The sequence below is a fragment of the Rattus norvegicus genome, chromosome 18 (assembly GCF_021556685.1).
Source record: "Rattus norvegicus strain SHRSP/BbbUtx chromosome 18, alternate assembly SHRSP_T2T, whole genome shotgun sequence".
Lineage (NCBI taxonomy): Eukaryota > Metazoa > Chordata > Mammalia > Rodentia > Muridae > Rattus > Rattus norvegicus.
The window spans coordinates 30,507,807-30,534,122 of record NC_141551.1 but is presented as its reverse complement, the minus strand read 5'-3'; the positions used below and the strand labels follow the sequence as shown (position 1 = coordinate 30,534,122).

Below are 26,316 nucleotides of genomic sequence, written 5' to 3'. Positions count from 1 at the left end.
AGCAAGACAGGGTTTCACTCTGTAGACCAGGGTGGCCTCAAACTCAGGACGATCCCCCTGCCTCTGCTTGCCCCCACCCCACCCCAAGTGCTGGGAATAAAGGCCTCACCACCATCTCCCAGCTGAGAATTTTTTAAAATTAACTTGTATTTTATATGTGCCTACATGTATGATGTATGCACGTGTGCCATGTGAGTGTGTATTGCTCTGAGAAGATGGACAAGGGAGTCAGTCTCCAGAGTGGGAGTTAAAGGTGGTTATGTGCTGTATGCTGCCAGGTAGAAGCTGGGAGGCAAAGCTGGATCCTTTGCAAGAGCATCAAGTGCTCCTAACTGGTGAGCCACTTCTCTGGTCTCTCAGAGGAGTTTTAGGACAGAGAAACTTTCCTTCGTTGTGTGTGTGTGTATATGTGTGTGTGTGTGTGTGTGTGTGTGTGTGTGTGTGTGTGTGTACACGCATGTGCACGCTCTTGGCACCCTTTAACCTGCAGAGCAGCAAGTACTAGGGCAGAGGCAATGGATCAGGGCCACCATAGTCACCAAAGCTTCCCTGAGCTAGTAGTAGTGGCTTCCACTCGGGGGTAGAAACATGGGGATCTCTGTGAGTTCCAAGCCAGTCTGGTCTATTAGTGAGTTCCAGGATCACCAAGGCGGCACAAAGAAATTCTGTCTTGGGGGTTGGGGATTTAGCTCAGTGGTAGAGCGTTCGCCTAGCAAGCGTAAGACCCTGGGTTCAGTCCCCAGCTCCAAAAAAAAAGAAAAAGAAAAAGAAAAGAAAGAAATCCTGTCTTGAGAAATAAAATAAAGTAAAAAGCAAGTATAGACAAAAGTGAATGAAATGAGAGAAATGGGTTTACTAAGGGGAAGTGAGTAACGTCACTTGTTCAAAACAGGTTTAAGGCTGCGATTGTTTGGTTGGTGGAGTGCGTGCCTGCATTGCACACACAAAGACTTGGGCTGGTTCCTACCCAGAATCAAATGCATGTATGAGATGGTCCTAGCACTTGGGAAGTGAACCCCCATAGGATCAAGATCATAGGCAGGTAAGATGGTTCGAAAGGCGGGGACGCTTGCCACCAAGCCTGATGACCTGAGTTCAGTCCCCAGGATCCACATGGTGGAGGGGGAGAGGTTATCTCCTGCAGGTTGTACATAGGTTCTGGGAATTGAACTTAGGTCCTGATGCTGCTGATACAGCAAGGACTTTCCGTACTGAGCCATCTCCCCAGCCCCTGAAGGGTCAACAAAGTGTAACTCACCAGAAATGAGCAGACAGCTTCCCTGTGCAGGGCTCCCAGCAAGCAGGATTTCCCTCTCCCTACCTGGCCATTCATGAAGCATTTTGCCTTCTTCATCCCACTCACCCAGCACAGGATTGCTGGATCCCTTCGCTGACCACTCCTTGGTCTGAGGGATCCAAAGCTTTAGTGAAGCAGGTATTGATATACAGCTCTGTCTCATTCCCAAACCACAGACCTCAAATTCCAGAAGAAACCCCTACCCTCATCCCCACTCCACACACCCTCACCCCTGCCAGACAGTAGTGCTAAACCCTCAACCTGTACTATCTCATATGAGGTGAAGTCTATCTTGTCTTAACACAGATCAGTGTTGCTGATATTTTCTTCTGCTTCAGGCCCCAATACAGCCCCGTGGCTTCTTTTCATTTAAAAGTTTTGTTCATTATGCGTTATGGGTTTTTCGTTTTGTTTTGTTGGCTTTCCAAGACAGGGTTTCTCTGTGTGGCTCCAGCTGTCCTGGACTCGCTTTGTAGACCAGGCTGGCCTCGAACTCTCAGAGATATGACTGCCTCTGTCTCCCGAGTGCTGGGATTAGAAGGCCTGAGCCACCAGGTCCAGCTTTGTTTCTTTTGTTTAGTTTCTATTTTTGTTTTTAAGATTTATTTATTTATTATATATAAGTACACTGTAGCTGTCTTCAGACACACCAGAAGAGGACATCAGATCTTATTACAGATGGTTGTGAGCCACCATGTGGTTGCTGGGAATTGAACTCAGGGCCTCTGGAAGAGCAGTCGGTGCTCTTAACCACTGAGCCATCTCTCTAGCCCTAGTATTTATTTGTTTGTTTGTCTGTCTGTTTGTTTATTTATTTATCTGCATTGACTCTTATTTTCTAAACATATTACATTGAAATTCTATTAATCATTTAAAAAATGGTTAAGTACTATATGTAGAACCTAGGCCAATAGGTTGAGCAGGCTAGGCTCTAGGTTCTAGCATTGAGCTACATTGCCCGCCCCAAGAATCCACTTTTATGTTTTGTTTGGAAACAGGGTCTCGCTGTATAGACAGAATTCACATAATAGACCAAGGTGATGTCAAACTCACAGAGATCTTTCTGCCTCTGCCTCCCACCCCAGTGTACCACTCTACCTAGCTAGAACCCACTCTTGAAGACTGTATGCAGTTCTGCAACATTGGTGACTCACAGTCAGGGACTTTTGACCTTGGTCCTGCCTTTCTCTCCTTTATTCTAAAAGCTCTGGATTTCTGACCCACTCCTTTGTTCTCTCTCTGCCTTCCTCCTGTCAGGATCCTGTCACCAAGACTGTCTTTTCCTTGAAAACACCCCTCACCCCTTCCCCTTCCTGGGATATCTGCTAGTTGAGTCTCCCAAGCCAAATGCAGATTCTCATCTTTCTTCCGGTGTTGTCCATGCCGTGGCCTGGCCTCACCAGTGGTGGTTTCTGGACTTGTCTTACTCAGTCTTCCTAGGGGACCCTTGCTGAGGCCAGGACTGCTGAAAAGAGTCTTCTGGTTCAAACACCCTCCTGCCTGGCCTTGTGGTTTACTAGTCAGTGTTCAGAAAGACTGAGTTTCAGGTCCAGTTAATGATAACTGTGCACACTCAGTACCCAGACTGGCTGTGTTAAAATCCTGCCCCTCATTAGATTCATGACTTTGGGCAAATTCCTCAACCAGTTTCCTCGAGTACAACATAGCAGTAATACTGGAGACCTTAATGGAATCTTTTAGGGCATTTGAGTCATAGAACCTGTTCACTGAATGCCAACCATGATTATTAAGTCCTTAGTGAAGGTAGTAATTGTCATTAGGAAAATTAATGTACTGGGCATTTATGGGATATGTTAGAGCGGTAGATACAGGTCATAGCCAACTAGGCACAGAGCTGAGCAGGCCTGAGGGGACAGAAGTTGCAGGGGGCAGCATGACAGGAGTTGAGTACACATAGAGAAGTAAGGGAGTCAGGGTAAGGTGAAGGCACTGTTCTCTCTCTCTCTCTCTCTCTCTCTCTCTCTCTCTCTCTCTCTCTCTCTCTTTGTGTGTGTGTGTGTGTGTGTGTGTGTGTGTGTGTGTGTGTGTGTGTGTCTTGGAACCTGTTGACACCACTTCTGCTTTATAGAGACCACTGGCAAACCGGATAAAATCAAAGGGGAAGTCAGGAACCACTAGCTGACTAGCCTCAGAGAGAACACCCAAAGCTTGTCCCTAGGACTGGCAAGTCAGGGGGTTCCTGACTCTTTAGACACTCTGCTAGTGGGATACACAACAGGTCCCCAAGTCTCTCAGGTCAGATGCTGGGTACTGAGTCTCTAGTGGAATGCATGACTGGTCCTCCAGGTAGCCTGTATGCTAAGTTTCTTCCCAGGGTCCTAAGGAGTCTTGAGCAAGCACTGGGTGGCTGGGCATACCCTCCCTGCAAGAGTGTATTTGCACAAGGTCTGTGAGAAGATCATCATGACCAAGGGCCTCTGTGATGGACAGAAGACCCAGGGCCCTGGAAACAGTGGCCTTTGGGTGGCATTAAGGCAGTGAGGAGGGTTCTCTGAGGATTATCTTCTTTCCTCTCCTGTCTCTATCCATTGACCCCTGAGCCTCAGCCTCCTCCTCTCCACAACCTTGGAAAAAACAGACCTCCCCACTACAGAAAACCCTGGAAATAAAAGGAGTTACCTCCCAGGGTGATGGGGTGACTGGAGGAGCCAAAAGGTGCCTCCATTTGGTCCCTGCTGTTCTCACCCTGAGGGACCTCCTGGGCTCCCCGGAGTTGCCCTCGTCACCTGTTGGCATCTGGAGTAAGTGAGTAGTTTTAATGTTTGGGGAAGAGGCCGTTTGGAAGCCGGGTGTGCAAAGACTGAGGCCCCTGGCCTGGGAAGAGGCTTCAGAACGGTCACCTGGGGTGTGGTGAGACAGGAAGGTCTTACAAAGGGACTTTCACAGGTTCCCAAACACTTCCCATCTCCAAAAGAGCCTCCTGATCTTTCTGTGCCTTGGCTTTGGGACCAAGAAGGGACCAGCCAAAAGATGGCAGTCACCGTGCCCATGATGTTTTGTTCTGGGACAGAACAAACCTAGAAAGTGTTTCTCTAGCTCCCCAGGGAAGAGGTATCACCCATAAGATCCAAGCTATCTGCAACTTTAATTTTTTTTTTTATTATTAACTTGAGTATTTCTTATTTACATTTCGAGTGTTATTCCCTTTCCTGGTTTCCGGGCAAACATCCCCCTAATCCCTCCCCCTCCCCTTCTTTATGGGTGTTCCCCTCCCCATCCTCCCCCCATTGCCACCCTCCCCCCAACAATCTAGTTCACTGGGGGTTCAGTCTTAGCAGGACCCAGGGCTTCCCCTTACACTGGTGATCTTACTAGGATATTCATTGCTACCTATGAGGTCAGAGTCCAGGGTCAGTCCATGTATAGTCTTTAGGTAGTGGCTTAGTCCCTGGAAGCTCTGGTTGCTTGGCATTGTTGTTCATAAGGGGTCTCGAGCCCCTTCGAGCTCTTCCAGTTCTTTCTCTGATTCCTTCAACGGGGGTCCTGTTAATTTTTATTTTAAAAACAGAGTCTTCTGTAGCAGAGGGCCTTGAACTCCTGATCCTTCTGGCCTCCTTCCTCCCAAGTGTTGACACTACAGGTGCGTACCGAACAGCCTGATCTCAGTCTCTGAATGCCAGATGTCTGCACCATGCAAAACTGGTTCAGAACAGGGAGAGCCTCGGGCTGTCCCCAGTGCTGACTGCTCCTCTTAGGGACACTTTCTAAACAGCCTGTGGAAACTTTCAAAGGATGACTGGGCAGACGGGGGTGGGGGGCTAGGGGTGGGGGTGGGACTGACACCCTCCCTGTAGCAGGTGCTGGCCATGTTGAGCCACACTGGCTCTGGCTTTGACACTGAGGAGCTTAGTAACGCTAGTTGATTTCCTTGACTATTTTGAGCCTCAGTTTTCTCTGCTGACCAACAAGATGAACAGCTGCCTGAGGGACCAAAATGCCCAACTCACACAGGAAGCCCAGCGGGCTGCTCACAGCCCCCTTGCCCAGTCCTCCAGTCATTTCTTCTTGTTTTGAATGCCTCCTTTTTTAAAAAAATCTTTGTATCTGTGTGTGTTACATGAGCATGTGTGCTTTTGTGTGTGTGTGTATGTGTGTGTATGTATGTGTGTGTTTCTTGAGAGTGCATGCACCAGGGCACATTTGTGGAAGGCAGAAGACAGCTTTGGGTATGGTCCTTACCTTGTGTGAGACAAAGGTTTTTGCCGTTTACTGCCACATACACCAGGCCAGCTGCCTCCCAGCTCCGGGGATTGTCCCTCATCTTCCTGTAGGAGTCCTGGCATTATAGACTCCTGCTATTGCATGGGTTCCAGGAATCCACACTCAAGTCCACTGAGCCATCATCCCAGCCCTGGTCCCACTGGTCTGAGACGTTCTGCTCAGTGTCCAGGGGACCAGCCACCTGAAAAATATCACCCCTCCAGTAAATCCTGTCTTGATTCTGCCCCATCCAAGTCAGACTCCAGCCTCGTCCTTGCTGCATCTTCCTTCTCCTTCACAGCACCGGACGGCACCCACAGTGAGATCTCAGCTTGACCAGAAGCTAATCCTATTTCCCCAGAAGCTTCTAGAAGACAGAGGCTCCTTTGTGGCTTCAGGGTCAAGCCTATAGCAGGTATTCTGGAAAAGATGGTCAAGTGAGAGGCCAGGCACAGCGCCATCTGTTCGCAGCAGTGGGTACTCTGGTGGCTGGGCTGAGGCTGCCTACTTCTTCAAGTTGAATAAGGACAAGGCAGGAAGACAAGATACATCAACAGGGGGATGTGAGGGACAGTATTGAATTGAATGTTGCATTGCAAGTGTAATTGTGCCAAAGGCTTGGAGAAAGAGGAGTTAATAAGTCCAAAGGAAAAGGAAGGGAGGAAGGGAGGAAGGGAGGGAGGGAGGGAGGGAGGGAGAGAGAGAGAGAGAGAGAGAGAGAGAGAGAGAGAGAGAGAGAGAGAGAGAGAGAGAGAGAGAGAGAGAGAGAGAGAGAAGAGAAGAGAAGAGAAGAGAAGAGAAGAGAAGAGAGAATAGAACTAACTTTGAAGGGAAGCTGGCATCAGAATATTGAAGCAGAGAAGGTGGCACTTTGGGGGGGGGTGCTCTAGCTACATTTGCCTTTGCTACTATTAACCACCACCACCTCCACCTCCTCCGCCACCACCACCACCATCACCTCCACCTCCACCACCTCCACTTCCACCACCTCCACCTCCACCTGCACCTCTACCACCTCCACCACCTCCACCTCCACCACCACCTCCCTCTCCACCACCTCCCTCTCCACCACCACCACCTCCACCTCCACCACCTCCTCCTCCACCTCTACCTCCCTCTCCACCATCACCACCTCCACCTCCACCACCACCACCATCACCTCCACCACCTCCTCCTCCACCTCCACCTCCCTCTCCACCATCACCACCTCCACCTCCACCACCACCACCTCCCTTTCCACCATCACCACCTCCACCTCCACCTCCCTCTCCACCATCACCACCACCTCTTCCTCCACCTCCACCTCCCTTTCCACCATCACCACCTCCACCTCCACCACCACCTCCCTCTCCACCATCACCACCACCTCCTCCTCCACCTCCACCATCGCCATCATCATCTCCTCAAGTCAATATTCATTTAATCATTTATAATGGAGCCTCCTCTCTTTCTCTTTCTCTCTCTCTCTCTCTCTCTCTCTCTCTCTCTCTCTCTCTCTCTCCCTCCTTCCCTCCCTCCTTCCCTCCCTCCCTCCCCCTTCCTCCCTCTTTCCTTTCTCCCTCTCTCTTTCTTTTTGTTTTGTTTTGTTTTGTTTTGTTTTTTTGTTTTGTTTTTTGGGTTTTTTTTTTTTGAAACAGGATTTCTCTGTGTAGCCCTGGCCATCCTGGAACTCACTCTGTAGACCAGGCTGGTCTCTGCCTCCCGTGTGCTGGAATTATAGGTTTGCACCTCCACACCTGGCCTGTCTGTTCCTTTTTGTTTTTTTTTTAAGGGTTTTTAGTGATGGAGAGATGGTTCATGGCACTAGCTGCTCTTTCAGGACTCAGGTTCAATTCCTAGCACACACGTAGCAGCTCATAACTGTCAGTAACTCCAGTTCCTCGGGAGCTGACACCTTCACACAGACATACATGCCAGCAAAACACCAATGCATAAAAATTAATTAATAATTAAAAATTATCTTTAATTCTGTGTCTCTCTGGGGATGCACATGTGCATGTCAGTGCCTGATAAATGACCTGGAGCTGGAGTCGTGAGCTGCCTCTTTCTAGACCTGAGTCTCCCTTGAAGAAAAGGTTATGTGTGTATATGCGTAGGCTTGTGCACATGCAAGCATAGGTGGCTGCAGTCTGGAAAGGGGGTTGGATGCCCTAAAGTTGGTGTTACAGATGGCTGAGCCACCTGACGTGGGTTCTGGGAAGCGAACTTCGTCTTCTGCAAGTATCTTCTCTTCCTAAATGTTTTATTATTATTATTATTATTATTATTATTATTATTATTATTATTTTGAGATAGGGTCTTCTATGTAGCCTTGAATGTCCTAGAACTCTGTATGTAGACCAGGCTAGCCCTCAACTCACAGAGATCTACTGCCTCTGCCTCCCAGGTACTGGAATTAAAGGTGTGTGCTATCATGCCCAGGTAGAATACATGTTCTTAACTGCAGAAATCTTTCTAGTCCCAACGATTGAGGCCTTTTATAATTTTATAATTCTATTTCTTAATTCTTAAACCAACCCAGAGAATGATTTTTTTTCTACTGTCACCATTTTAGCAGTAAGTCTCAGAAAATATTTCCTAATTTACCCTTTACTCAAGAGCTCATAGTTAGGAAGGGGGATCTGCTATTCAGTCTGGAACCTCTTTCTTTCCTTCCTTCCTTCCTTTCCTCCCTCTCCCCTCCCTCTTTCTTTCTTCCTTCCTTTCTTTCTTCCTTTCTTTCTTCCTTTCTTTCAAGACAGGGTTGCTCTGTGTAGCCCAGGCTATCTTGGAACTTGTTCTGTAGACCAGGCTGCCCTCAAACTCAGAGATCTGCCTGCCTCTGCCACTGGAGTACAGGGATTGAAGGAGTGCATCACTATGGCTGACTTTAGACACTGTTTTCAAATTATGGATGTTGAAATGTGCCGTTTTGGAAGACAGAGGTCTTTCCGGTGGCTCCTGTGCAGGTTGAGATTTCCAGTGGTAATTCAGATGTGGGACACATGTCCCTCCCACAAGCAATGACTGAAGAAGTCATGGGCTAGAAGAGCACCTTAGGTTAGCAGTCCTTACCCTGTGCATTTCGACCCGTTGGGGGTGGTGGTGGTCACATTTCAGATGTCCTGCATATCCGATATTTACATTATGATTCATAAAAGAAGCAAAATTACAGTTATGAAGTAGCAGTGATGCAATTTTATGGTTGGGGGTCACCACAACATGAGGAACTGTATTAAAGAGTTGCAGCATTGGGAAGCTTGAGAGCCCCTGCTTTAGGTGATTCAGGTCAGTTAGGACCCAACCGCTGGGAAGCACAGTGGCAGTTCCACAGAACCCGGAGTGTGGGAGAGGCAGGCCTGGGGCTCCCCTGAGGACCACCAGAAGATGGTGAGTGGAATGGATACTTCAGACAGCCAGAAAAATGCCATCACCCGGCCCTGAGTCCTGCACTGTGCATGCCTCCTTTAGGACTCCAATTCTATCAAATCAGGAAGGTGGCCGCCTTTGATAACAGTGACTGTATCCCTCAGATGCTGCCTGCTGAACAAGAAAGTATTCAACATGGGCTGGAGAGATGGCTCAGTGGTTAAGAGCACTGACTGTTCTTCCAGAGGTCCTGAGTTCAAATCCCAGCAACCATGTGGTGGCTCACAACCATCTGTAATGGGATCTGATGCCCTCTTCTGGTGTGACTGAAGACAGCTACAGTGTACTCACATACATTAAATAAATAAATTTAAAAAAAAAAGAAAGCATTCAACATGTCAGAGAATTCTTTATAAGTTTTTTTGTTTATTTGTTTGTTTGTTTAGGTAGGTTTTCACTTTTGTAGCCTTGGCTGGCCTGGAACTCACTATAAGACCAGACTGTCATCCAACTCACAGAGATTCTCCTGCCTCTGCCTCCCAGGTTCTGGGATTAAAGCTTATGTCATTACACTGTGGGACATAAAATTCTTAATCTACTGAGTGACATAACTGGGAAGCAGTCTGAGGAATGAGGCTCACCTGAGGCAGTGCTGTGGCTAGTGGACAGGTCTGCTTTTTGAGAGTTATCTGCTTGCCTAGGAACCTCTTTGGGCTAGAACCCCTTGGGTGCACTTCCACTCTGAAGGTGACAGTGTGAGTCTCAGAATCAATACTGGCTTTGATGAACAATGAACAGAGAGCTGTTGAGGACTGCCTTCTGCTGAATGTGACTCTGTCTTTTTATCAAACAATCATCTGGTCTCCTTTGGGTCTCTGACAGTGTGGCACAGGCTATGTACAAAAATATTATAAAAACGACAAAAGCTGGGAGTGGATGGGTGGGTAGGACTGGGAACATCTTCATAGAAACGGGGAGGGGGAAAGGGATAGCATTCAAGATGTAAATACATAAAATATCCAATAAAAAAAGATGGGAGTGGGAAGGGTGGAGGGTGAGAAGGTCCACGGATGTGAACGGCTTCCTTCTGCCCTCTGGTTCACAGGAGCTGGAAAACTAGATCTCTAAAATAGATATTTCAGACAGGAAGGCAGGGACATCAAAATACTTCTGCCGAAGATTGAACTGTTGAGAGAATTGTGAAGTATACAAAGACACTGGGGCTACTCCCCAGAAAGAGTTCATTTGTAATCAACCTGGTGTGCGTTCCCATTCTTTTCTGTTATTAGTTCATAAGAGACTTTAATTTGATTCACTTTGTTGTCATTGTTGTTGTTGTTGTTGTTGATGATGATGATGATGATGATGATGATGGTGGTGCTTTATGGATGTGTGATCTATAAGAGTGCCAGTGTATATGAATGCATGTGTGTTATTAGTACAAACTTAAAAGTGGCATTTTTTCCCCTCTAAACTGGCTAGCTCTCAAATAATTGAAGGAAGAGCCTATTAGATCTATTTACCAAGCTTTAAGGCACAATAACTGAGCCGATATTGATCTATTCTAATCCTTTTGACCTAGCTACTTCCCAGTCAAAATCTCTGAGATACTTGCATTTTAGTATTGATCTGGCTTTCTCTGCTCCATCTGTATTCTCATGGTGGTGCCTGTTCCTTCACCTCCTTGGTGAGTCCTCTTCTCTCTTCTTGGCTGGGACGGGAAGTCCAGCCCTATTATCTCCTCTGCCCAGTTGCTGACCCATCAGCTTTTTATTTACCAATCAGAGGCAGGAGATTCTTCGAATAAGCATCACAATGCCATGTCCAGATTGCGACCATGTAAGGGGCCACAGAAATCAACACTTCAATATTATAAGGATAATCTTTACACAGTGCACAGTTACATGATGCCAACTGTGTGCATGTGGTCAGAGGACAGGTCGTGGGAGTCACTTCTGGCCCAATGCTGTGTGAGTATTGGGATTGAACTTGGGCTCTTAGACTTGACAGCAAGTGCCTTTACCTTCTGAGCCACCTTCACAGCAGCGTTGCAGTTTGTTCTGGAACACTTGGGATGGGACACGGGACTATGCACTTGCTGGGCAAAAGCTCTACCACTGACCTATATAGTTCCAGATATCTTTTGGAGGGGGCAGAATTTTACTAATTTGTCCAGGCTTCCCTCAAATTCATTCAGTAGCTGAGACAGGTCTTGAACTTTATTCACTGAAACAGAGTCTCTCAAGCAGACTCAAAGAAATGTCTTGCTCTGGGAAACCATGATATCTCTGACTTCTGAGGTTGACCTTATGGGCAGGCTGCCACGCACACCAGACATTTAAATGGTGCCTTAGTTTGGATTTCTATTACTGTAACAAAACACCATGACCATAAAGCAAGTTGAGGAAGAGTAGGGCTTACACTTCCACAACACTGTTCATCATCAAAGGAAGTCAAGACAGGAACTCAAGGCAGGAGCTGATGAAGAGGACATAGAAGTTGCTGCTGTAAGGCTAGAAATGAGTCTTAACTACTGGAAGAACCCCCAAGTGAGACACAAGAATGGAGTTTGATGCAAATGTAAGAGGTTTATTTTTCTGGCATGTTGGGGTCGACCCTCAAATCAGCCCCTTGTGGCAAGTGACTAGAAGGAGACCCCAAATGGCTATAACAAGCAGTTTTTATACTTTTTAGGGGTACAGGTTACATCAGCAAGATTATAGTTTAAACTTATTGGCTAAGCATATTGACCTTTGAATCTATTGGCTAGTAAGCATATGACATGCATTTGAACTGTATCTGAGACCAGAGGGTCAGGTGACTGTCAGTACATTCTGTGGTTTTTCTTTTTTTTCTTTTTTTTTTTTTTTTCTTTTTCTTTTTTTCGGAGCTGGGGACCGAACCCAGGGCCTTGAGTTTGCTAGGCAAGCACTCTACCACTGAGCTAAATCTCCAACCCCCATTCTGTGGTTTTTCAAGAATGTCCCTGCTTCTCCTGAGAACTGTGGGCGGAGAACAGAACTTGGCCTAACCTTGAGCCACAGCAGGAAGCTGGTACTTGGCCTAATCTTGACCTGAGGCGGTGGGTGTAAGGCTGGCGAAAGCCCCTAGGGTCCTTCACTGCTTATTGGCTTGCTCAGCCTTCCTTATAGAATACAGGACCACCAGCCCAGGGAATGACACCACCCATAGTGGGCTGGGCCCTTGCCTGTCAATCACTAAGAAAATGCTCTAATGGCTTGCCTATAGTCTCTCTTTTTTTTTTTTTTTTTTTTTTTCGGAGCTGGGGACCGAACCCAGGGCCTTGTGCTCGCTAGGCAAGCGCTCTACCGCTGAGCTAAATCCCCAACCCCTATAGTCTCTTATAGAACCATTTTCTTCCCTCCTCCTCCTCCTCCTCCTTCTTCTTCCTCTTCTTCTTCTTCCTTCTCTTCTTCCTCCCCCTCCTTCTCTTCCTGCCCTGCCTCTTTCTCTCTCTTATTCTTGAACTCAAGAGATCTGCCTGCCTCTCCCTCCGAAGTGCTAGGATTGCAGGCATACAACCACCACCACCTGGCTCTAGATGCATTTTCTTAATTGAGGCTCCCTCCTCTCACATGATTTTAGCATGAGTCAGGCTGACATAAAACTATCCAGTGCACATTGTCGCGCCCAACCTCGACCAGCAAGGAAGACATGACCAGAGGAGATCTTCTTCAAGCAGTTTTACTCAGGAACCTTGATACAATCTTCTGACCCCGGGGAGTCCCCGCACCACACTTAAATAGCTAGCGCTGGCCAATCCTAGCAAGCCACGTGGGGATATCGGATAGGTTGTACTATGCAGAAGCGAACAGGCCAAGCAGGAACAGCCAAACAAGGACTTGTTTTTCTCAATGAGCGAAGGCGGAAACCAGACTTGTTTTTCTCAATGAGCGGAAGGCGGAAACTGGTGCCATCCCCAGGGCGTGGGACCTCGCAGCTCCCTACAGTGGGTTTTGAGAACTTGAGCTCTGATCCTCTCACCCTTGCCCAGCAAGTTCATAACCCCTGAGCCAGCTGCACTCATCAGATTGTTTTTAACAAGAGGAATCCACAGGATATTCTGAATGACGCCTGAAAATAGGTTCCCATCACAGTGAATCAATGAGAAATTCCAGAAAACTAGGGACAAGAAGAAAATAGGTTTAATACAGAAAAATTAAAGGGGAGTGGGGTGAGGTAGGATTCAGATAAAATTCTAACATCAGAACTTTCAAGAGCAGATCTGGACATTTAAAGAAAGCAAAACTGGGGCAGAGAGATGGCTGCTCTTCCAGAGGTCCTGAGTTCAAATCCCAGCAACCACACGGTGGCTCACAACCATGTACAATGGGCTCTGATGCCCTCTTCTGGTGTGTCTGAAGACTTCAAAGTTCTGAAGAAAAATGTTTTCCACCCAGACCTTCTCACTGACAGAAGGAGCAAATGAGGCATCGTGGTAGAATAGTTCAAGGAACCACCAAACATGGCCCACCGGGGAGCAGGAGATCCAACAGCACCACGAGGGAACAGAATCCTGGCACAAGGCAAGCAGATGGCTGGAGGCACTGCTGGTGCCTGTAGGTTTCTGTGCCCTAGGTTGAATTTTTAAATAATGTTGCAAAATCCTAACAACAGTTAGGACAGCAGTCTCCAGAGAAAACACAAGCTACTTAGGACATTCTAGAGTACCGCGAGAATAGCTTCCCACGGACATAACCATCTATGCTGCCTATGGAGCCCACGAGTATCAGACCAACCTACACTGATGGGACAGGCTGAGAAAGGATGGAGAGGCCAAGGAGGGAGTCTGTCCAGTATGTGCAAAGACCTGGGTTAGCCATGCAAGAGGGAAACACATGTTGTCTAATGGAAAAGAAAGTGCATGCAATGTTTATAACGGTGTTTGAGCTCATATTCCAGTGAAGGAATACAAAGATAATGTTAAAAATATACAAGAGTGGGCTGGGGATTTAGCTCAGTGGTAGAGCGCTTGCCTAGGAAGCGCAAGGCCCTGGGTTCGGTCCCCAGCTCCGAAAAAAAGAACCAAAAAAAATATATATATATATACAAGAGTAGGAAGCAGCAATCAGCCATGACATACAGAGCTAATCAAGAAGAGAGAGCTTAGGGCTGGAGAGTTGTCTCAGTGATTTAAGAGCACTTGTTCTTGCAGAGACCCAGGGTTTGAATCCCAGCACCCACATGGAGGCTCACCACCTTCTCAAAAACCAGGCGTGCATGTGGTACGCAGATAGAAATACATGTGGGCAAAACACTTATATACACCAATTAATAAAATAAACTTAAGCCGAGAGTGGTGGTGGTAAGTGCTTTTGATCTTAGCACTTGGGCTAGCCTGGTCTACAGAGTGAGTTCCTGGATAGCCCGAGCTATAGAGAGAAAGCCTGTTGCAGAAAAAAAAAATAATTATAAAAAGAAAGAAGAGAGGACTCAAAAACTTCCAGGTAGTTGTTCCTGGGGAGGAAAACCATGGGGTTCGTGGGAGGGTAGAAAGGTTGTGGTCCTTTGATTCAAGTCAAATGTAGAAGAGAGTAGGCAGGAGAGAGGGCAAAGGGGAAAGAAACAAAGAAAAGGTTTCCTCATCTAGTGCTGCTCTCTTAGGCTCACATTAGCAGCACAGGGAGGCAGAATTGGAACAAGGTTCCTGGATTCACACACTGGCCCTGACACCCATTATCTGTGAGATCTTGAGTAAGTCACCCTGTGCCTCAGTTTCCTCATCTGAGAACTGGGAGAGAAGAATAGCACCTCTACATGAAGCAACTCCCTCTTGAGAGCCTGGAAGTTTGCTCAGTACTAAGAAGGTAAGCTCTTGTTATCACAGCTTGGTTGGTTGTTGTTGCCCACATTTGGTGGTTTCTCAGAGGACTATTTAACTTAAAAACAAAACAAAAGAAGGCCAGACTCGGCGGCACACACACCTTTAATCCCAGCACTCAGGAGGCAGAGGCAGGAGGATTTCAATGAGTGTGAACCCAGCTTGGTCTACACAGAGAATTTTAGGACAGCCAGGGATATAGTAGGACTCTGTGTTTAAAACGATCAAGCAAACAAACGGCTTCTGTTCTCAGGGGAATGCATAAGAAGTTCATTTTTGGGAGTTCCAGGGAGAAAAGCTGACAGGCACAGGAGGAGGCTGAGCCAGCCACAGTCTACACAGGAGCCAGGAGCCAGGCCTGTCCATCAACAGCAAGAGCTAGATCCAAAGACCTGATGTGGTGTGAACATTAGCTGTGTAACCGAAGGGTAAAGACACCCTAATTTTCCGCACAAGCAGTAACTTCAGGAAGTAGGAAACCATCCCTAGGACCAGGGAGACAAGGAAAAGACTTGGAATGAAATGACTAAAACTTGAGGTGTTGGCGTCCTTGAAGATGCTTGATGGAGCATGGACCAGAGCGGCCACACGCCACATTCAGTCACCATCTCAAGAATGTGCTGCTGTCCTTGGAGGAAGATGTGTGTTGGGTGCTGCTCACTTGTAGCTGGCATAATCCCTAGGAATAATTGGGTCCCTCACTGCTCCGTACCTCTCTGACCTTACTTCCTGCCCTGGCTATGGGAAGAGCCTAACAGTCTAACTGCTGTTGGGAGCAAAAAGAGAAACCAACACTGATTTCTACCCAATACCTACCTCACCTGTTGGATTTCACTCCATTCAAAGAATTACCTGATTTTTTAAAAAATACATTTAAAAAAAAAAGGAAACCTGACATTGGTTGTTGAACTTGACCTGTGACAGTTGCTTGGAACAGTTCAGTGTTTCATTCGGCTGTTGAATAAATGAAAGGACTCAGGAATGGGTGTGAACTAAAACCTAACGGACAACAGAAGGCACCGCTCATAAGATCCCCAGGAAGAGTGTCTCACACAGAGGGATCAGATATTGCAAAGACCTGAGGTGTGAGAGAGCTTGGTGTGTTCTGACGAAGCGTCTGCACCCATGAGATGTGGGCAGGGCTCCACAGGCGATGGGAAAGGTTTTCGGCTTATTCCGAATGTGAAGGGGCCAATGAGATTCTGTAGCAGAAGTGAGAGTCGGTGTGGTAACCTTTGAGATATCCTCCAGACTTCAGGGAGAAGAGGCACTGACTGACCGTCATGAACCAAGTGAGAGGGAGGCATCGAGCCATCCTTTAGGGTCTCCACGACAAACTACCACAAACATGGAACTTACAAACACCATGGGCTCATCCTTCTCCCAGCTCTGGATGGCAGAAGTCTGGCCTCTGGGTGTGTGCAGGGTCACATCCCCAGTGGTCCTGGGCCCTCTTTATAAGGCAGCAACATCTGGCCTTCTCCCCTGGACGCCTGTGTTTCTTGTCTCTCTGTACAGGTTTTAGGGCCTGTCCACTTATGTGTGGGTGATGATCCCATCCTCTGAGTCTTGCCTTAATCATGTCTCTAAAGACAAGCATTCCACAGAAGGTGACATTTGCAGTTACTGGGGGTGGTGAGCAGTAGGACGGATCCTTTGAGGAAATGCACAATTCAACCCACTGGAAAGATCAGTGAGGAATCACAGAATATGTGAATGACAGAAATCAGTGGGCTGGAGCAGGCATGACAGCAGAAATGGAGGGGTGTGGACAGGATGGGTAAATGCTATGATCTCAAGGTTCTCCACAGAAGCACACACACATACACACACATGTGCATATTCTACATGTTTGCACATGTATGCACACATATGCATAGGTCTTACTTAACTCCTGTTCTATTGCTATGAGGAGATACCACGGCCAAGGCAAGTCTTATAGAAAAAAGCATTTAATTGGGGGCTTGCTTACAGTTTTAAAGGATTAGTCCATCATCATCATGACAGGATGCAGACAGGCATGGCGCTGGAGCAGTAATGAGAGCTTTGCATCTGGGCAGCAGGTAGAGAGACAGAAAGAGACACTGAATCTGGCAGGGACTTTTGAAACCTCAAAACCCACCCCTAGTGACATACTTCCTCCAACAAGACCACACCTCCTGATCATTCCCTGACCCCTCACCAACTGGGGACTAAGCGTGCAAATATATGAGCCTATGGGGGCTCATCTCATTGAAACCATCATCACTTATATAAGAAATCGTCTTACATGATTATGGAAGCTGAGAATCCCAGAGCTGCAGTTGGCAGCTAGATACCCAGGAGGACCACCATAGTGTGTCAATATGGATCTGAAAGGTTGAGGACCAGGAGAACCAAAGACCAGCAACCTCCAGCCCCTGCAAGAGTTAATGTTTTAGCAAAAATCTGAAGGCCAGAAAAGATCAGTGTCCTAGATCAGCAGGTAGGCAGGCGGAGTCCCCTTTTAGCCATCCTTGCTAAGCCTTTGAGTGACTAGACAAGACTCAACCACAATGGGGAGGTGTGATGGTTGATCTTGGTTGTCAACTTGGTTGACCTAGAACCAACTAAAATACACACCTCTGGGTGGGTCTATGAGGGTATTTCCTGGAATGATTAACTGAGAAAGGAAGACTCCCCTAGTAAGAGAAGCACCTTCCAACAGCAACACAGATATAAGGTGTGAGGGGAAATCGGTTACCTTTTGCCTGCTTGCCTTAACCACCTGCTGATAATTACATCTATTCTGTTGCTGCTACTGCTGCTACTACCATTCACTGCCAGCAGCGAATCCAGCTTTCTATCATGGACTAAAGACTAGCGTGGCTTTCCAGGACAATCCAGGCCTTCAACAGATGATTGGGACTACTGAGGTCCAGCCTCTCGGACTCAGAAGCTGCTGGATTCTCAGCACCTCCAGTACGTGGGCAACCAGTATGTACCCAGTAAGCTAATTTGATAAATCCCCTTTGTGTATTCGTGAAGCTTGTTCCATGTCTCTAGAGAACCCTGTCGAACACAGGAGGGCAATCTACCTACCTCACAGATTCACCGTTACAGACACAGCACGCTGGGGTCCCCTTGAGAGTGACCCCTAAGATTAACCGGATAGAGCACAACATTTAATTGGTGCTGACTTACAGGTTCAAAGGTTCAGTCCATTATCATCAAGGCAGGAGCATGGCAGCATCTAGGCAGGCGTGCCGTGCTGGAGGAGCTGAGAGTCCTACATCTTGTTCAGAAGGCAAACAGAAGTCTGACTCTTCCACACTGAGCAGAGCATCAAAGCCCATCCCCACAGTGACACACTGCCTCCAACAAGGCCACACCTCCAAATAGTGCCACTCCCAGGGCTGAGCATATTCAAACCACCATAGTTACTTTTTTTTAGAGTTGTAGGGTTCCTTGGGGCAAATCTAATCTTGGTCTTCAGAATACCCATGAGTTCATCAGTTCACCAATAGCAAAGGCAGCAGGAGGAGGAGGAGGAAGAGGAGGAGAAGCAGCTGCTGCCGCTGCCCTCCACAGGTTCCCAAAATTAAACTATCTGCAGCTGACAAAAATCATACAATAGCACCCTCCACCCCTCACCCCCAGAGCATGAAACGCTCACAGTTAACTGCTGTGGACAAACTGAAACTGGCCCATATCCCACACCTGGGATTAAAACAAAAATACACTCATATAACTGTTTTGTTTTGTTTTGTTTTTTTCTTTTTTCTTTTTTCTTTTTTTTGGAGCTAGGGACTGAACCCAGGGCCTTGCGCTTGCTAGGCAAGTGCTCTACCACTGAGCTAAATCCCCAACCCCATAACTGGGTTTTTAAAGTAACCAAAACTTTCATTACTGCCTCCTTATAAGAGACTATGCACTAAAAGTTTTAGTCTAGCATAGAAGTTGGTAAATCTTGACTGGAAAGACAGCCACTTGTTTGGGGTGTAGAGTTTTACTGTTACAAAGTTGTACCCATGTCTCTCTGTATTGTCTTGGCTCCTTCTCTTCTGAGAAGGCTGCCCTGAGTAGTCTCAGGCGAGACCACAGGGCTGGCAAGCCTAAACTATTTACGATCTGCCCTTTATGGGAAAAGTCCCTGTGCTGGCTGATTTTCTCTCAACTTGACACAGGCTGGAGTCATTTGGGAAGACAGAGAGCCTCACCTGAGGGAAAAACAGACAAACAGACAAACAAAACAAAAACAAACGATCCCACCGGATTGGCCTTTGGATTTTTCTCGATTGGTGATTGATTGTCCAGTTCACTGGACAATGCTACCACTGGGCAGATAAGATAGTGCTTGTTGCTGTAAGAAAGCTGACAGACCAAGACAGATAGCAGTCCTTCTCCATGGCCTCTGCATAATTCCTACTTCCAGGTTCCTACCTTGCATTCCCTCCCTGACTTCCCTAGATAATGAACCACAAGGTGTAAGACAAACTAAACTCTTTTTTTCTCCAACTTGCTTTTGATAGTGTGATTTTATCACAGCAATAGAAACCCTAAAACAAACGCTGAGGACGGGAAGCTCATGAAATCAGACATCAGGACAGAACAAGGTGTAGGGCAGGGGACAAGGCGTAGGGGAGGGGAGAGCATTACTTGGGATTCCTGCTTCTCCCTGTCAGTTTCCTCCTTGGGATGACTTAGGCCCAGTCTATGTTAGGAAATCCCAAACAAGCATTCACCATCAATGACGTTGTTGTTTCTCATTGCCAATGATCTTCAACTTTGAGTTTCCCAGTTCTAAAATGGCAGGGGAGGAATCTGACGGGGCTTGCGTCATCTTAGACTGGAGCTGTGCAAGTGCCACTCCATCAGAAGCCCTTCTCTCTGGATCACTCCACATTGTCACTTGGACCAGAGTGCATTGCTGCCCAGCAGAGGTGATATGAAGCCCTGGCTTAGAGGGGAACAAGGTGGCAAGAAGCCAGAGCCTGGCTACTACAGCTTGTTAGGGATCGAGACTCTTCTCACAGCTGAGGGCAATCATCGTGTGAGTCACAACTGAGCAGAAAGCCTGCATCCGGGTGCTCAGCGTGCCTCATGCGAGGACACTAGAGCCCAGGCACTGCAGGAGAGTAAGGGGACAAGAGAGCCATATCAAGAGTGGCACCTGGGGGGCTGGAGATGGCTCAGTGGTTACGAGTATTGACTGCTCTTCCAGAGGTCCTGAGTTCAAATCCCAGCAACCACATGGTGACTCACAACCATCTGTCATGGGATCCAATGCCCTCTTCTGGTGTCTGAAGACAGTGACAATGTACCCACATACATGAAATAAATAAATCTTAAAAAAAAAAAAAAGAGTGGCACCTAGTAAGATGCTAAGATCATGGTCTTCTGAACTAGAAGAGGCAGGAACCAGCTTGACAGAATGCATCTATGTCTGAGTTCTGCCACAAACAACTGGTGATGAGTTACTTTCCCTACCTTTCTATTCTGGACCTCGATTTCCCCAGTGAGTGATTTCCCCTCTGGCTGGGCTACTTCTTAGAGGCCACCAAGCCTGTGACTTTCTTAAGGACCTCCTGCTGGGCTGCCATCTAGAGCTGCTGATCCCACAGGTCTGCCTTGAGGCCTGAGAAGATGTGTTTGTATTCGGAACTAGCTCCCAGGAGATGCTGGTGCTGGATGGCTGGACCACACTTTGAAAGCCTTGAGTCCATCGGCAGCAAGCATCTTTCCAGGCAGAGCAGGACGAGCCTAGTGATTCCTGGAATTAGGTTTGATGAGCTTCCTTGTCAGTGAGGAGAACTTGGGGTATGGGCCAGGGGAGGCCCCTCCCTGGTTTATCCAGCCTCCTCTGAGCCTTATAAAGATCCAATAGTATCCCTACCATTACCCCCTTTTATGCCTCACGCCTACAAGGACCGCGTTTCCAGAATCCCGAGCTCCAGAAATACTCAGTCACCTTCCCAGCCTGCTGGAAAATGTTAACTTTCTATTTTTCCCCTTGGCCAAATTTTGTGGGCAGTGTGGCTCCCCGACACGTAGGCCACACAATTGGCTCTCTCAACTCACTTCCTTAAAGGTGATCCGACGTCGGTCTGCTGTCCATGATAAACAGCTCAGACTGGGCAGCCCAAACCCAGGGGAAGCCAGCCTGCTGTGGATCTGGAAAGTTCCCTTCGTGCAGATAGAAGGCAGCTGCCTGACTGGCTCAGGCTGAGGCCAAGCCACAAGCTCCGGGGTTGGGGGTGGGGTCGGGGTAACTCAGAGCTCTGCTCTCCGCTAATGCTGCAAATTGCTTCTGCCTGCAGGGCCCTGCCAGCCCGGAAGGAGCCCAAGGAGCTGGAATCCTGAGTGGCAGCTAGCTGAGTGGGGACTCAGGCTTCCTCATCCCACTAAGTCAGCAAGAGGTTTCTGAAACAGGTGGCTCAAATTTCCTTGAAAACCCAGAATAATCCCCCATCTGAAGTGTGTGCGAATCTTGTTGTCACCACCTAGTATTAATGGGCAGGCACCACCAAAGGAAAAAGGGCTTTTCGGCTGCATTTCTGCACAGTGGCTTAACAAGCTCAGTAAAAGCTTAAACAAATATTAACACACACACACACACACACACACACACACACACACACACACACACACACGGAGAGAGTCAGGGTAGTTTAAATGAACTTCCCAAGCACTTTACCTACTGTAGGAAGAAATTATAATAAAACATCAGGGCAAAAATAAACCTCATGTGGAAATAAAAATAGACCATAAAATGCCCTCTTACAAGTAGGATTTATTTCCCAACAACATATCCCTGTGCGTGAAGTTTTCATAGTCCTAAAGTGTACTTGGGCATTAGGAATGTTGACTTTGAAAATTTCATATTTTATATATTGAGAGTCTGTGTTTTTCCCAGAAATCTTATAGACCGCTATAAAACATGCCCCCCCCCAAACTTTCTAAACTTTGACATAATTCTTTCAAATAGAATTAAGCGTGGCTTATCACGGCCCGAGTTCCATTTCTGGAGGCATTTGAAGCTCTAGCCCACTGCCTGGGTCCAGCCCGGGTGTAGGGCTGCGATAGAGTAGGATCTGCCCCGGCCATTCTGAGAACCCAGGGGTGGAGTTGGCGAGGGAAAGACTGTGGTCCTTTGGGCCGAAGCTTGTCAAATCCTCCCACTTCAGGCTTAGCTGAACCGGATATACTGAGATTATCAGGGAGGAGTGATAGAAGATTGCTCTCATGCACAAAATAAAGAGAAGGCAAGCAGGAGAAGAAGAGAGAAAGACCTCAGTGGGGATGGGCGGGATGTTCCCTGCCCAGATCATCATGAGGAGGTGTCCCGATTTGCTTTGTTGAGTCGGCTGATAGATCCTGGCTTGCTTGCTAAGCAGAGGTGGGGGAGAAACCAGAAATGACCTTGTGGGCCTACAGTTCTCTCCTTCCGTGCAAGATTTATGTCCCACCTCAAAAGAGGCTTTCCTGGCAGGGCCTGAGTGGAGCAGCCTGGTACAGCCTCGAGTCTGGCTCAGAGCAACGGCTTCCATGGGAACTTAAGCTGGCCTCAGAAAAGCCAGCCTCCCCCTTCTTCCCAGGTCATGCTGGGGACTCCGACGAAATACAGTGGCACTATAGACAGGAGTCCCGAGACAGCAACGGGAAGGAAGGCAGCCACCAATTCACACAAGTACAGACACACACATGTACAGGTGGGCAGATCCCTATGTAGATACATGTACAGATGCAGTTGTACTTGGCCAGTTAATTATGACCTCCTGAGTCGACTGAGAAGTGACTCATCGGTTGGCAAGACCTGGAGAGACATGGCAGAGACACAGGCCCAGTAATCTCTCCAGTGTGGAACGGAGGCTGTGATAGAACCCCACAGACCAAGTGTGAAGAGGTCCTGTCCAGAGGGCAAGCCCGGACTGAAAAATGCAACTCAATTCTCTAATCTGCGAGAAGCAAATACCAGCAGACCTGGAAAAAAAAAATTGTTTCTGTTCCTTTGACTCGGCTCGGAGCCACCCGTTCCGAAGTGAAAGGAGAAAGAAAAGGAAAAGATTCTAAAGCTATTTTGTCTGGCTCGCAGGACCCTTTGCCTCCTAAGCCTCTAGAAAGGGGGTGGGGTTATCTGGGGGCTCCCTCTCCACTGAGGACCTAAAACACTCCCTTCAATTTCCCACCAAAAAAAAGTTCCAAGATCGGAAACTGGCCTTGGTTCCCCAGGGCAGAAACTGAGAGCTCAACTCTAAACCACTTCCTTTGCTCAGTAACAATGCACGAAGGAATTTCCACAAATCCCCTTAGCTGTCATGGCTTCCGCTCCTGGACTCGGGCAAAGACAGCCTGGGACATTCAGCCCTGCGCCGGCACCGCACGCCGTTTGATCTGTTTGGCTCCTGGACCAGCCTTGGAGAACCTCAGTGTTCATTTCCCTTATGCATTTCCTCCAGGAGTGAGGCACAACCAGGGCTGACCAAGTGTGGGAAGAGGCCCAGCCCAGCCTTCGCAAAGACCCAGGGTCTCTTCTCCAGCTCCGGAGAATGGAGGGGCTACAAGGAAGGGACCAGAAGACTAGGTGAACTTATCAAGGCTGGAAGAGAAACAGACCTGGCTTATAATCCGGCCGCACACACTTGTAGTTGTGCCTTGGGCTGGTATCTGAGAGCTCTGATAGTCATGGATCCTGTATCCTAAGAGCCAGAGGCAGAACAATTATGAGTTCAAAACCTCAGTATCCTCACCCCTCAAGAACATTCCCCAAGCCTGTTTGTGCAGACCACACTTTCCAAGTGGACTGTGTTCAAGTTCATCCCCTCCAGTCCAGTGGAAAATCACACTGCCAATGTCTCTGAACTCCCCAGGGTGCTCCCGGAGATCGCTGCCAATTCCCAGAGCACTAGAGGCTGGAGTGCTGGATCTGAGCAGAGGTCAGGGGAATGATGCCTTGGACACACTCAGAGACCAGCAGACTTAGAGCTCTGAAGCACAAGCTGTTTGCTTATACTAACCTCAAACTCCTGAAGTGTGTTAGGAATCATCTACTTTTTTGAAGCCTCAGTTTCTCTATGTGGAAAACGGGCATGCATATGACCTACATTGTGTTCCCTCAAAATTTGTTGAAATTCTGACATCTAGAGTAATTATAGTTTCAATTTTTTTAAAAAAAAATCTTTGTTTGTTTATCCTGTTTTGTGAGGTTGTGTTTCACAGTGTGCTCCTGAGGGCAGAGGACAACTTGTCGAAGTTGATTCTCATCATCTACTGATACTTTGGTCCAGGGGATCAAACACAGGTTGTCAAAAGTACTTAGCAATCGCTGTTACCCACTGAGCCATCTCCTGGGCCCTGGTATCCCTCGCTAGGAAACAATGTATCAGGAGTTAAATTATATTACAGGCAAGGGAATCAGTAAGAATCTTTGAGAAGGGGCTTCAGGGGAACACAGGCAAAAAAAGTGGCTGTCTACAAGGCAGAACACAGGTCTCATAGGAAACCAACTCTGCCAACATCCTGATCTCAGACTTCTAGCTGCCAGAACTGTAGTGAAATATTTTTTTGCTATTTAACCAATCCAGCCTAGTGTATTTTGTTACAGTCATTCCAGCAAATTCATTCTAAGGGGACAGACTGAGTCAGTCAGTGCTCTATCTATGATATATGAGGTGTGCTGTGCCTCAGAGAGGAGGAGCCCCAGCATGCTGGGACTAGGCTTCTTTTTTTTTTTTTTTTTTTTTTTTCTTCTTTTTTTTCCGGAGCTGAGGACCGAACCTTCCGCTTCCTAGGCAAGCGCTCTACCGCTGAGCTAAATCCCCAACCCGGGACTAGGCTTCTTGTCCCTTGGTCTTACATACTGGTATCAGCACCTGCTTTGGCTGTTATTTTATACTGGAGCTTAAGGGCATTTAAAAAAAAAATTAAAAGATGTTTCCTCAATGAGCTAGGCCAGTGCCTACCGTGCTAACAGTATTATATTCGTGTCCTGAAGGAATGGAGTCACAAGATTCAAGCACTTTCCCAGCTTTAAGGATCAGTGACTTGGGAGTAGTCTTAGGTGCCAACATGAATGCTGTATTTAGCAAGTTCCAAGGTGTCTCACTCCCTGTGTGAGTCACATAGTCCTCCCCTGAGTCCCACAAAAATGGGCTACTTATTTCCTTTATATTACTGTGGTTTTCTCAAAAGCATTTGAGTCTAAACTCAATGAATGTCAGGGGGAAAAAAAAGGAGAAAAGGCTTCCATGTCAGTACCTCTCCAAATCAGCCAGAGATTTGCTTATATAGAGAGGAAGCCACCTCTACCATCTGTTTTTGTTTTTCTGGTTTCTGAACCCTCCTCAGGATTCTGTATACCTCTTAAATGGAGCTCAGCATTGTAGTTCTATCTTATTTCTGTGTCTTATGTATTTGAATTATGATCACTTAAACACTAAGGTGAATTTATATAAAAACGGATGCATGGTTATTTTGAACTCAGTATTACATACTGTTTTTCTTCTTCGACATACAGGGCTAACACTGTCTCATTGCACAGCCCAGATCTTCCAGACATGCGAGGAGGAAAGAAGTGCTCTGTCCAGACGGATGCCGAGCTGGACAGAAACTCCAGATAATATGAACATCAAGTGTCTGAAGTAATGAGAGATCTGTACGACTGGTTGATGCTTCAAATAATTAGCTTTTCTACAGAATTTCCATTCTATAGACTTTCTGTGTATTAGCAGTAAAGACAGTTAGGAAATAGAATTTGCTTATTAAGATAGTCATATGTTTTTGGTTTCTGTGTGTTGGTTTGTGAGACAAGACAGTTTTATGTAGCCTAGGCTATGTAACACCATGCCTGACTTAAAGATGTATGTTTCTCTTTTTATTATTACTTAAGTTTTTCATACAAGATTTTTTAGCACATTCTCTCAACTCCTCCAATTCCTCCCAGGTCCTTCCCATCTCTCTATCGACCAACTTCATACGCATGAACTCTCTCTCAAAAAAAAAAAAAAAAAAAAAAAGGAAGAGAAGAAAAAAGAAAGAAAAGAAAAGAAAACTAACAGCAAAAAGCCTATAAGGCAAAATAAGACCCAAACAAAAAGTCCACACACACAAAAACCGTGGAGTCTGTCTTGGGTTGGCAAACCACTCCTGGACATGGGGCCTTCCCTGGGTGTGGTTGATATATCTAGTGTCTCTCCAATGGAAAAAAAGCAGATTTTCCCTTTCCAGCAGGTATCATTTGCCAATAGCTTCTTGGGTAGGGGTGGGATTCTGTGTTTACTTCACCTCCTTTGTGCCGGGATTTTGTCCAGTTTGAACCGTGCTGGTCTAAAGCATGCTGTCAGAGCCTCTACGAGTTCATGTGTGCAGCAGTCCTGTTGGGTCTGGGTGACTCTGCTCCCTCAGGGTCATCCACCACCTCTGGCTCTAACGATCTCTCAGCTTCCTCTTCTGCATAGATCTCTGAGCCTTGAGGGGAGGATGTTGGGTTTTTTGTTTTTTTTTTTTTTTAAAGGTGGGTTTGTTTTTGTTTTTTGAGACAAGGTTTCTCTGTGTAGCCCCTGGCTGTCCTGGAACTCACTATGTGAACCAGGCTGGCCTCGAACTCATAAAGATCCCGTTGCCTCTGCCTCCTGAGAATTCTGGGATTAGG

At 47.1% G+C, this 26,316-nt stretch overlaps 1 long non-coding RNA gene across 1 annotated transcript in view; it reads left to right on the top strand.

Moving 5' to 3' along the window:
• The window catches only part of LOC147999743 (uncharacterized), a 36,042-nt gene extending 10,608 nt beyond the window's left edge, over positions 1–25,434 (top strand). The window contains exons 3-4 of the long non-coding RNA XR_015642905.1: positions 20,987–21,098; positions 25,183–25,434. This is a non-coding gene — a long non-coding RNA (uncharacterized LOC147999743). The remainder of the gene's footprint in view (positions 1–20,986; positions 21,099–25,182) is intronic.
• Positions 25,435–26,316: the final 882 nt, after the last annotated feature.